Below are 10,789 nucleotides of genomic sequence, written 5' to 3'. Positions count from 1 at the left end.
ACATCTCTATATCATCCAACCAGCTTTCGCAATCCGCTGCATTCTCAGTGCCTTTCAAAGTCGGAGGTCGGAATGACTGAAACCGCTTCAACAGAGTCTCCATCGGGGTAGCGGTTACGTCCATCTGGGTACCTGACGTACTCCCCTGTTCTGGCACTTGACCTGCAGCTGGTTGTGGTATTCTTCTAGGCGGCATATCTGATTATCAAACAGATTAGGATACGATCTATACAATCTGTCTCAGCCCTCCTCTGATCATATACCTCTGATCCAGAATCGGTTCTGATTCAGTCTTTACAAGTATATGCTGTAAATCAACTCAGATACAATACAACATATAATAGGGAAAGCATTAAATCATGCTAGCACATCAAAACCAAAGAAGAAGACTCGATCTACCCTGCTCATTCTATTCTATCTCAGTCTACAGAACCTACTGCTCTGATACCACCTGTTGTGGGGACCCGGGCTCTAACTCAATTATTTTCGGGATTAATCGGATCCTCGTTCAAAAATACGGGTCAAAATTTTGCTTTTAACATAAATCAAATGTTTATAACTCAAGCACAAGATAATTCTTTATTTTATTTCAATAACCATAATTAAATGTCTTGTTCTAATACATTCATACAAACTAGTGTTCAATCCAAACCATAATCAAAATATAGTACATGTCTAGTAAAAGAAACCACTAGTAATCTGCTGCGCCCGAAGTCACCACGCTATCTCGATCTCTCATCTCTGTCGTGACCCTGATCCTACCTCACCTGTTGTTATGCACACATACAGACATAACAACAGCCGGAAACTCCGGTGAGAACGAACCCCAGTATAAAACATGTATACATGCTGATACGAAATCATAAATCATGCATGAAAGCAATAACAATGGCTCCATAGTCTATGAAACCGATCTATCTAACCATGCAACTCAAATCAAATCATGTCTTGACTCGAATCGACTCTACTCTACGGATCCCGGTGTGAATAAGACGTCACTATCTGTCACCTACCCTCCCAATCGGGGTAACTGTATGTCTTGTTCCTAGACTTCGGTCAAGTCTGTATCGAATGTCTACAATCGGAGTGAATCTGATCCGAAGCGTCGATACCACCGAACATCTAGTTTGGCAAGTCTGCCAATGACTCTCCTATCTCAAAGGCTTGAATATAAATCTATAAACAAGACAGCATAATATCAAGAGATTTGAATATAAATCTATAAACAAATCAAATTCATATCAAAAGATAAACAACAATTCTAGTATGTGATTTGGTTGGGAAACTCAAATTAAATCTCATTTGAGTTGTGTCTTCCCCAAACAAAACATGAATTATACCTTTCGTCGCACAATATCTGTCGATGTCGAAGTCTCGATGATGAATCTGTCACTATCAAATCTGAAATGGAAATATTGATACATATTCTATCAATCTCTAATCTCAATCAACACATATCCAATTCAATACTTGATCTCGGTACAATTTGACGGCATAACGACGTAATCTCTCGATACCGGTCAATCCACCTCTCAACATATATCACCAATTCATAAGTCTCAACTCATAATCATCATTATAAGCACATAATAGTACTCAAAATCTGCATATTTAACTCTAAATATGCTGGACAATCATAACAATTGTATATGATATCCGATAATCGACCCGTTTACGAATATATAGTCACTAACTTCACAGGAACACATAATCTAGTGTAATTCACAATTTCCCCAACATCAATATTTCAAATCATGCATGAAATGAATTGAAACTTACATCCCCTTAAAGCCTTTGATGAGAGGAGTTCAGAACCGAAATCGGATTAACGTTTGGATGTAAAATTCTTGTACAAACTAGCTTCAAAAGTGAAAGAACTTTCCTTTTCCTATATCCCTTCTCCCTCTCGATTCTCAGCTGTCCAGGAGAGGAAATGAAGATACATAATATATATATATCTTGCATGTTGAGGGACAAGTGTCATATTTTTCAAGTAACACGCATGACCGCGGGTGCGGTAGTTTAGGAACCGCGGGTGCGCTCAGGCTTCAGCGGTCCATTCAACTTTGCATAAACATCGACAGCGGGTGCGCTACATATAAGGCCGCGGGTGCGGTGTCATCAACGCGGGTGCGGTTACGTTTGGACCGCGGGTGCGGTGTCATTTCTGTAAATACTTTCCAACTCTCTGTCCATCAACCGCGGGTGCACTCCTTCTTGGACCGCGGGTGCGGTGACCCTACTGTAAAAATGGTTAACTTTCTGTCCATGCACCGCGGGTGCGGTGCTTCTCTAGGCGCGGGTGCGGTCCTTTCTTCAAGCAACACTTCATCTTTTCATTTTATCCACATACAATCTAGGGCATTACAAGGCACTAGCTCGCGCATATGCGCGCCCTCTTCTCGCGCATATGCGCAAGGTTCTCTGCCATACTCGCATATATGCGAGCCTCTTGGTCGCGCATAAGCGCGAGGTTCTCTTCTTGTCACACGCATATGAGCGCCTCTCGGTCGCGCACTATGCGCGAGGGGTTCTATCCTCGCACATATCTCATGTCTTCTTTTTTCTTTCCCATCTGTCCTTTTCCATCTATAATCACATCAATTATCAATTAATCATTTCAAATTACAATAATAAATCTCGGGCATTACAGTCTGAGCAAATCAGAAGACGTTTCGGTTGACTTGAGACTCTTCAACTTCTCCAGCATTAAATGTAACCTATCTATAAATAATATAACAACAAATGTTAAAGAAACAACAATTTGATATGTCGGAATCAAGTAATTCGGATTCCTGTAGCAGTACTCATGTCTTGGTAACACAAGAAACACTTCCTCATCTGGAAGCTTTGAAGAAGACCATTGAGGAATATATCTAGATAAAGGTCATGTCTTCATGGTTCAAAGTGCAAGATATTCAGAATATACAGCGAAATGGTTTGACTCCTATTGCTGCACAAAGAGCAACAACAAGGAAGTACAAACGGGAGTTTAAAGTTGATCATGTTTCTGAGCTTGCTACTGATAGAGTTCTGCTTCATGTGATGCTCTGGAAGGAATGGCATCAGCTAGAAAAGATTTTCAGTGCAGAGTCCTTTAAAAGGATTAGGAGTCATGAGTTGAATAACTGGATTTCTGAGTGGCAAGATTCTGTAGGAAGTGAATTAGATCGTGTAACCTGTTTTCGATTACATTATAAATAAAATAACAGTAGTTGTCACAAGTCGTCTCTTTACTCTTCCGCAAGTAAATCAATGTTAGTCGAATAACATATAACTGATAATATTTACCAAAATAATCAAGTTAAATCAATTAAACCCAGTATATTACGAAAATAAAAAAACTTATTCTCAGGCAGAGGTTTTGTAAAGATGTCTGCTATCTGTAAATCAGCAGAAACGTATTCCAGACGGAATGTCCTTCTTCTGCACATGATCTCTAATAAAATGATGTCTAATGTCGATTTGCTTTCTTCTGGAATGATGTACTGGATTTTGCGTAATTGCAATAGCACTGGTATTGTCACAGAAGATAGGTGATTCAGAGGCCTGAACTCCATAGTCTTTGAGTTGTTGTTGCATCCACAGTATTTGAGAACAACAACTTCCAGCAGCAAGGTATTTTTCTTCTGCAGTAGATGTAGCTATGGAAGTCTGCTTTTTACTAAACCAGGAGATCAGCCTATCACCAAGGAATTGACAAAAACCACTTGTGCTTTTTCTGTCTAGTTTGCAACATGCATAATCAGCATCTGAATATTCAATAAGATTGAAAGATGAATCATTGGGATACCATAAGCCGACATTTTGAGTTCACTTTAAGTACTTCAGAATACGTTTAGCAACAATATAATGTGACTGCTTAGGATTAGATTGAAATCTTGCTCAAATGCAAACAACAAACATAATATCAGGTCTACTGGCAGTAAGATATAACAGAGAACCAATAAGACCACGATACTGAGTTACCTCTACTGGAATTCCACTATCTTCCTTATCAAGTTTAGTAGAGGAGCTCATTGGAGTGGAAGCAGCATAGCATGCTTCCATGCCAAAATTTTTCAGTAGCTCCTTGGATACTTGGATTGATTTATGAAAATTCCAGTATCAAGTTGCTTGATCTTCAGTCCTAGGAAGATTGTTAATTCTCCCATCATGCTCATTTCAAACTGATCCTGCATTAACTTAGCAAACTTTGCACATAATTTGGGGTTAGTTGACCCAAAAATAATGTCATCAATATAAATCTGTACAAACAAAATGTGCTTATTCTTAACTAAGGTAAATAGAGTCTTATCTACTGTGCCAATTGTAAAATCATGATTGACAAGGAATTGTGAGAGGGTGTCATACCATGCTCTAGGTGCTTGTTTTAAACCATACAGGGCTTTGTGTAATTTAAATACATGATGAGGTAATAAATGGTCGATAAAACCTGGAGGCTGTTCAACGTAGACCTCTTCATGCAGTAGACCATTTAGGAATGCGCTTTTCACGTCCATCTGATAAACTTTGATATTCTTAAAAGCCGCAAAGGCCAAAAATATTTTTAGTTGGTTTCAAGCCTTGCTACTGGTGCATAGGTTTCATTGTAGTATATTCCTTCTTCTTGTCTGAAACCTTGAGCTACCAGTCTTGCTTTATTTCTGACCACAATGCCTTCTTCATTTAGTTTGTTTCTGAATACCCACCGAGTTCCAATAACGGCTTGATGAGATGGTCTTGGTAAAAGAAACCAAACTTCATTTCTCTTAAATTGATTCAGCTCTTCTTGCATAGCTTTGATCGAACTGGGATCCAGAAGAGCTTCTTCAATTTTCTTTGATTCATCATGGGAGATAAAGGTAACATGCATATATTCATTAATCATTTGCCTTCTAGTTCTTAATGGAGCTGCAGGATTACCAATAACTAAGGATGGAGGATATGGATTTCTTCCAAACAAAAGGGTTTAGAGAGATTTCTTCCTAGTTTGATGTATTCGAAATAGGCTCAGCTGGAGCAGTAGCCGGTTCTGAAATGTTCACTTCTGGTTCTGGTAAATCTTGTGTCTGAACAATTGGTTCTACCAGAGGAATGTCTGGTTCTGGATTTTGAGCATCTTTAACACTAGGTTCTGCATCATCTTCACTATCCAGTTCTAGATGAATCCTGTCTAACATGTTACTTAGATTTGACACGTTAAAAATTCCAGGAGCACTGCTATCTTCATCAAAGACAACATGAATATATTCTTCAACATTAAGAGTTCTATTGTTGAAAATTCTAAAAGCTTTGCTTACTATTGAATAACCAAGAAATAATCCAGCATCTGATTTCGAGTCAAATGTAGACAAATAGTTTTTACCATTGTTGTGCACAAAACATCTACAACCAAATATATGAAAGTAAGATACATTAGGCTTACTCCCTTTCCATATTTCGTACTGGATTCTGATTGTGCCTTTTGTTGATCATGGTTCTGTTTTGTGTGTAGCATGCTGTGTTGATTGCTTCTGCCCAGAAGCGCTGAGATATGTCTACATCTGCTAGCATTGTTCTAGCTGCTTCTTTAAGAGTTCTTTTTCTCCTTTCAGCTACTCTATTTTGTTGAGGTATTCTTGCAGCTGAATATTCATGATGAATATCTTGTTCACAACTCAAGAATCTTATTAGTAAACTCAGTACCCCAATCACTTCTGACTTTGATGATGGAAATTGATTTTTCATTTTGAATCTTTTTCAGAAGCTTGATCACAAGGCTACTGGTTTGATCTTTTCCAGTAAGAAACTATTACCCATGTAAATCTAGAAAAGTCATCAACAACAACAAGCGTATATTTCATTCATCCTAAGCTCATGATAAGGATTGGACCAAACAAGTCCATATGCAATAATTCCAAACACCTTGAAGTTGATTTACTACCTTTGTTTTCGAAGCTAGATCTCACCTGCTTGCCAAGTTGACATGCAGAACAAACATAATTCTTAACGAAGTTAATATCAGGCAAACCATCAACTATGTTATGCTTCTTGAGACTATTTGATTGACTTGAAATTCAAGGTGATTCAATCTCTTGTGCCAGAGCCAATGCTTATCAGTAAGAGAGGCAACTAAACATGTAGGAGCAGCAACATGATCTAAATTCCATGAAACTTTATAGGTGTTGCCTTCTCTCTTTCCAGTTAATAAAGTAGACTCAGCAGAATCTTTAACTGTGCATGTGTGCTTCTTAATAGCTACAGAATAACCATTGTCACACAGTTGACTAATGCTAATCAAATTATAACAGAGATTCTCAACCAGTAGTATGTCATTAATAGTTATGTTACCATGGATAATCTTACCATTACCCATGGTTTTACCTTTTGAGTTATCCCCAAAAGTTATCTTTGGTCCAGTACGAATCATTGCTTCTGATAGTAGATTTTTCTGTCCAGTCATGTGTCTGGAGCATCCACTGTCCAGATACCATGTGGAGCTGCTGATTTTGATTTTCTTCTGTTGTTCCTGCAAACACAAATTTTAGTATCTGGTACCCAAATATAATTGGGTCCAAGCCTTATTAGTCCTTTAGGAACCCACATTTGTACAATTCTTGGTGACCTTGTACTTCGGGTATCCAAAGCAATGTGTGCAACAGAAGGTCTGTTATTTCTAATAGTATGCATTTTGGAATGTTGTTCTTCCCTTCTGTTTGTGTTGTCTGGCCTGTATCTCTTCTGAATAGGTCTAGAATTATAGTACTGGTAGTTTTTAACCTTCATAGAGGGTTGTCCTCCTGAGTTGAATCCTCTACTGGATCCAGCACTCTGGTGAACTCTCCCTTAGGTTCAACATAACCCAGACCATAATGCTTTCTTCTGTTCATCTGATTTACATTCCTTTCAACTCGAACAGTTGGTACTTCAGGTTCATATACCACACTGGATTTAACAAAACAAATGTATTTCCCTTTGCCTATATTCAGTTCTGGCTTGGTACTAGTTTCAGAAGTGCTTTCATTATTGCTGAATCCGAGACCACTTCTGTCTCCGGATTGCTTCTGCAATTCTTGCACCTTCTCCAATGAAACAGATGAGTTATTCCATGCATTTACCAGAACAGACAGCTTTTGATTTTCAGATCTCATTTTCTGGTAATCTGCATTTACTCTTTCATTCTCAGTTCTCAACTTACTCATCTCAACAGTTTAAATCAGTTGCAGCTGTTCTCTTGTAAACAAGTGAACTTACTGACTTGAACCTTTAAGTTTAGATTTTCAATCTTAACTTCCCCGAATGACTGAGAAAGTCTCGAGTACTCTTCCACCATGTCATGCAATGCTTTAATTAAATCAGTTCGTGTAAATTCGTCAGAGTCAAAGTCAAGTACCTCTCCAGATGTCGTGGTTGGTTCAATATCTGCCATGAGACATTTGATCTCTTCTACATCACTTTTCGCTGGAATGACTTTCTGAGTCAGAAGACTCAGAGCTAGAGTCCGCCCATTTAGATTTACTTTCCTCAGCAATCATTGTTTTGCGGTCTCTTCTGATTTTCTTGTCATTCTTCTTGTATTCCTTTTTCTTCATGTCATCCTTCTTGGGCTTTGGACAATCAACAATAAAGTGACCGATCATTCCACAGTTAAAGCGCTCCATGTCACCAGGTGGTGTGTAAGGTCCAAAATTAAGACGACGTAATCCAACTGCATGCGAATCTAGGAAATAATGGAAAATGAGTAATTAATTTATTTTAATTGCTAATTAATTATGTGACATACATGTTTATTTGCTAAATATGATTTTATTTTTATCATGCATAAAATTGTATTTTTAAGGATTATTCAAGCGACGATCGAGGAACGGGGACCGAGGGCTGAAAAAAATGTAAAACGTCTTTATTAAATGATTATTTTTAATTATTTAAAATATGATCGATGCTTTTTAGTATTTTTGAAAATAAAGGGCTTTGAGGTGATTTTATACGCCGGGACGTAAATTTTATCGGTGTTAGGTTTTTCAACTAAAATACGAACTTCTTGGCAACCCGGCTAATAAATTCACAGGTTTAATTAATCAAAACTTTGGTTAAAATTTTATTAATCCTAATTAAAGCTAATGGGCTTGAATTTTGTGGCTTAATAGGCCTAAAGCCTACTTAGTAAATAAATTAGTATAAAAAGTAGTAAATTGAGCACAAAAACCCTAACCTTGCACAAAAAAAATTGGCCACCAAGTTGTAAATTCTGAAACTCTCCCAAGCACTCACCACACACCACTCACGGCACTTTGAAGCTTAGGTTGGAGGGGTTTTTTCGAAAGTTTCAGCATCAAACCAAGCCATCGTCGCGTCTCGTTCTTCGTCGTCAACGTATATTCGAGCGTATACTAACGCAAAGGCACGCCTTAATCTCCTTTTCTCATCCATCATGTCATATTATTTATTTAAATTGTTGGATGCATGAAGCACTTGAATTATTTTTCAGAAAACCGAATTGTTGCATGTTTATCTTTCGGTTCTATGAAGTTTAGTTGCATGAAATTTATTCAATTATGATTTAGGGACTGCCATGATTTAAGGATGGACCTAGCATGCTTTCACGTTATTTTGGACACCGAACCTTGCACACACACGCTGCACACTAGTTATTCATGGGGTTCGGTTTTGCTGTTGGTTGGGCTAAGCTTGGGTTGGCTGGTTCAGGGGGCTAGCCAAGGTCATGGGAGAGTCAGGGCTAGAGTCCTAGCCGTGCTAGGACTCATGCTGAGAGGCGGCGAGGAGTCCTTGGCATGATGGACTCCTCCTAAGAGTGGTTAGGGAGGATGTGCAGGCTTGTGTGGGCTGCAGTCGATTATGGAGCTTGGCCAGGGGGCTCGGCTCGCTAGTAGGGTCCTGGGTGAGGGCAAATTAGGTGGGTTCAGGGGCTGGGCTCGCTAGTAGGGTCCTAGGAGGCTAAAATAAAGAGTCCTAGTGTGTAAGAAACTCTCGGCCAACACCAACCTAGCTTTATAGGCTCGGTTTCATGACCAGGGGCTGGGGCCGTGAGTTCTTGTGGGCCAGTAGGCTACCTAAGTGTGTTGGGAGGGGTCTGGTCCACGATGGTTTGGGGGTAGCTCGATAAAATCGGAAGATGGCTCGGGTTGAACCTCCAAGGGGCAAGTGAGGGTTTTAATCACTAAATAAATAGAAACGGGGCTCACGGGGGTCGAGTCATGGCTCCTAAAGGCTGAAATAATATAAAAAGACTAAATTTAGAATTTAGGAATTTTTATATTAAAGTTTGGGATTTTTCGGGATTAAAACGCCTTCAAAACGTCTAATAACGAATTAATTAAAAAGTCTAAGATTTAAGCCAAATAAAATTATGAAAAAATTCATGTAGGCTTAAATAATTATTTGGGACATGTTATAGTCAATGAAATCAAGAAAAAAGTCGAAAACGTAAAATGTCGAGTCCAGGGGTAAAACGGTCTTTTTACATCGGGAAATTAGTAAAGGTCATGGCAGTGCCCGAAATGCTGTTTTTATGATATTATGATTATTTTTAACTGTTTATGAAATGTTCATGATTAAATTATGACTTTTAAAAGTCTATTTGATATTTATGATTAAGGGAAGACATTTAAAATACATGTTGCATGCTTGGTTTCAAAAATGAAAAATGTTATGTTATTCACGATTTTTATAAAGTGATGTGAATGAAAATGTTGAAGGAAGTGAAGTGATTGTGACTAAATTCGTTAATAGTGGCGACGTCGTGAGGGTTATGATCCCAATGGGAGCCCGACGATCGTGTTTCCATCATTGCGAATATGAGGTTATGAGGTTTGAAGAAGAATGGGAATATCGTGAGGGGAGAAGGCCCCAGAGGGAGCCCATTTATGGGAGAAGGCCCTAGAGGGAGCCCCGACGATCGTATTTCTATTCAATCATGTTAGGCCAAGGCTCAGTTGACCGGTGAGAGAGTCGCAAATGTCCCCGCCGCCCAGTACTGTGGTTTTATGTAGATGGATCCATCGTCATGTCATGTCAGGAAAGTCACAATTAACGATCTGAATTCAACAAAGGATAAAGGAAAAGGAGAAATGTTTATGATCATGTTAAAGGATTTTTATGTCATGTTAAGGAAAATGTTAAAGCTATGCATATCATGAAAAGTTATTTTTACTTAAAAGTATTTTCACTATTGCGTGTGATTTTATACTTATTATTCGTTATAAAGATTATGGTGTGTTGAGTCTTTAGACTCACTAGGTGTGATGGATGCAGGTGGTATTGAAGGAGGACTTGATGAGTGATTTGACTGGACTGAAGGCGCACACAACCCGAGGATCAGCGCTACATTTTCCGCATTATGCTTTATGTTTTAAGTTAAAGATTTTTAAGATTATTTACTTATACTTTTGAGAGATTTTTGAGAGGTTTAGTATGGTCTTTACTTTTCAAACTATTGCTTTTAAGTTTGGTAAAACAGTAGACGATTTTACTTTATGACTATTTCACTTGATTTTAAAAAAAAATGTTAGATGGATGATGTTTTATTTTAAGGGCAAAATATTTTAGAAAAAAATAAATATTTTTAAGTCATGGCCGAATTTTAGAGAAAAAAAAATTTCCAGTACTTTTAAAGCAATAAAAAAGATAGGACGTTTCATGGTGAATCCTTCTTGAAGTTCCGATTAGGGTTTTGATAAGCTCGGTGATTCTTCTTAATGAATCTGGAGAACTTTTTCACAAAGAGAGACATAGCATCATTGCTGATATTTTCAGCAGTCTTTTCAGAAGTGCTCTCAATGATGGTAGCAGGTACTGCTTGTGGAACAAC

Source organism: Primulina tabacum, chromosome 4 (assembly GCF_025594145.1).
Source record: "Primulina tabacum isolate GXHZ01 chromosome 4, ASM2559414v2, whole genome shotgun sequence".
Classification (NCBI taxonomy): domain Eukaryota; kingdom Viridiplantae; phylum Streptophyta; class Magnoliopsida; order Lamiales; family Gesneriaceae; genus Primulina; species Primulina tabacum.
Note: the sequence above shows the minus strand (reverse complement) of the source record.